Below are 2,447 nucleotides of genomic sequence, written 5' to 3' on the forward strand. Positions count from 1 at the left end.
AGGGAGACGCAGTCTCCCTGCTGAGCAGGGAGTGCGATGAGGGGCTTGATCCCAGAACTGTGGGATCACAATCTGAGTGAAATGCAGATGCTTAACTGACTGAGCCATCCAGGTGCCCATTTCACTGCATTTCTTATATCTTCAAACTTGTGGGTAATCAGAGATCATGTGATATTATAGGTGATCATCACAGCTAATTAGTGTAGCAGTGGTAGTAACACAAACAAGAGATATGAACAAGAGAATGTCATTTTGATTTATCATTAATCTAAATAAATATCTGAATATTCACTTTCAAATTATGGGCAAACAGTCAAGATTGAACTTGCATTAAAACTCTTCTTATTGAATTCTGCAAAGATGGCATTGGTGCAAGAGGCATAGCTTTTAGATCTTGCCAAATTCCAACACAAAAAAGTGAGATAAAAAAACAAAAAAACATTGGACAGTATTTACATTAAAACTAGGTGACAAGCTACTCCAGGAACCCTGAAATGCAAACCACCAAAAGCCACAAGACCAACACATTAACAGCATCTGTTCAGGAGAAAGCATAGAGAAGCCATGGGATGACTGACAACCTGACAAGAGGAGACCTCAAAACAGCCATTCATGGGGAGGCAGAGTGGTCAGTGAGAGCAACAGTTGAAATGAGAGAGATCTTTCCCTAGGTTAGCAGATGAGGCAAGGGTCCTGCAGCAAGCCAGCTGATGGCTTATCAGCAGCATCACCTTCCCACCTTCCAAGGGGCTCACACTCAGGCAAAACAGGAAGGGCTAAATCTAAATTGATTAGGAAGGAACAACGTGGATAAAGGAAAGTGGGGCTTTCCCCACAAATGGAGCAAAAAAACAAAAGCAGAAATAACTCAGAAAAATCACCTTAAAAAATAAAAAAAAAATTTAAACATTGCACAGAAACACAGGAGTTGTTAAAACAAATGTTCTTCTGTTAATCAGGAAAACTGAATTCACATAAAAATGAGTAACAGAAATGTGTCAAGGCCAAAACCCATGCAAAGATATTGTTTTCTTTTCCTTTTTTTTTTTAAGATTTTATTTATTTAATCATGAGAGAGAGAGAAAGAGAGAGAGAGAGAGAGAGAAGCAGGCTCCATGCAGGGAGCCTGACATGGGACTTGATCCCAGGTCTCCAGGATCACACCCTGGGCTGAAGGCGGTGCTAAACCACTGGGCGACTGGGGCTGCCCAAAGATATTGTTTTCAATAAAAAGTCCTATATGAGAATTTTTCATGTCTTATGAGGATGAATTAAATTAGTTTTGTCACCTTAAAGTTTCATGAGAAGGAAAAAAATCAAAATCTTGATAAATTACTTTTAATTTTGACATAATAAAGAATGTGAAGAGAAAGGAAAATGGGATATATTGTAGAAAAAATATTTAAAACATTTTCATTTTGCTGATCATCTTCAATTTGTGACTACTAAAATTATTATACTAATTATTAAAATTATTTCCAGAGGTATTCTTGGTAAGGGCTGGGCTAGAGAACATGGCTTGATTCCTACTTCTTTCTCTTTATGGCAGTATTTGGTTTTGGCCTTGATATCAGCCAAATATGAACTTTAACTCCTGGCTCATTAGCATTTGGAAAAAATATGTATCAGTGCATCTAATTCTGTAAGATTTATGGTTCAGATCACAGAAAGAGAACATGGATTCTTAGTAGGTTGTTTACTCACTAAAGAAGAATGAGAGAAAGAAGTTGGGTTGTGCATCCTCAACTTCTTTCTTGACTTATCAATCAGATTAAATCTTTATCAATTATTTATTGCTCTTTAAAATTTACCTGAAGATTTAATGGCTTTAAACAACAGCAATATTATCTGTTCACAATACCACGGCCTGTGCCTGCTTCACGCAACACATAAACTAAAACTGGAACAATACAGAGAATATTAGTATGGTGCCTGAACAAAGATGACATGTAAATTCATGAAACATTCCATATTATCAAGAGGTTGATTCATCAAAAAGATATGATCATTGTAAATATATGCACCCAACATCAAAGTACCTAAATGTAGTAAACAAATACTAACAATTCGGAAGGGAGAAGTTGACAATAGTACAATAATAGTAGGAGACTTCAATACCCCACTTAAAGGAATAGATAGAGCATCCAGGGAGAATATCAATAATAAAATGTTAAATTTGAACCATACATTGGACCAAATGGACCTAATAGACATATACGTAACATTCTGTCCATCAGTAGCAGAATAGACATTCTTCTGAAGTGCACACAGAACATTCTCCAGGATAGATCATATGGTAGGCCACAAATCATGTCTTAGTAAATTAAGAAGATTAAAATCATAGCAAGTATCTTTTCCAACCACAATAGTATAATTAGAAATCAGCAAGAGGAAAGTTGGAAATTTACCAAACATGTGGAAACTAGACAACACACTCCTGAACAATT

The 2,447-nt window shown here is 36.2% G+C and overlaps 1 non-coding gene across 1 annotated transcript; it reads left to right on the plus strand.

Moving 5' to 3' along the window:
• The first annotated feature begins 1,873 nt into the window (after positions 1-1,873).
• On the plus strand, positions 1,874-1,977 carry LOC140612195 (U6 spliceosomal RNA). The gene has a single exon (XR_012013500.1). It is a non-coding gene; the product is annotated as a U6 spliceosomal RNA (small nuclear RNA).
• Positions 1,978-2,447: the final 470 nt, after the last annotated feature.

Source organism: Canis lupus, chromosome 20, assembly GCF_048164855.1.
Source record: "Canis lupus baileyi chromosome 20, mCanLup2.hap1, whole genome shotgun sequence".
Taxonomy (NCBI): domain Eukaryota; kingdom Metazoa; phylum Chordata; class Mammalia; order Carnivora; family Canidae; genus Canis; species Canis lupus.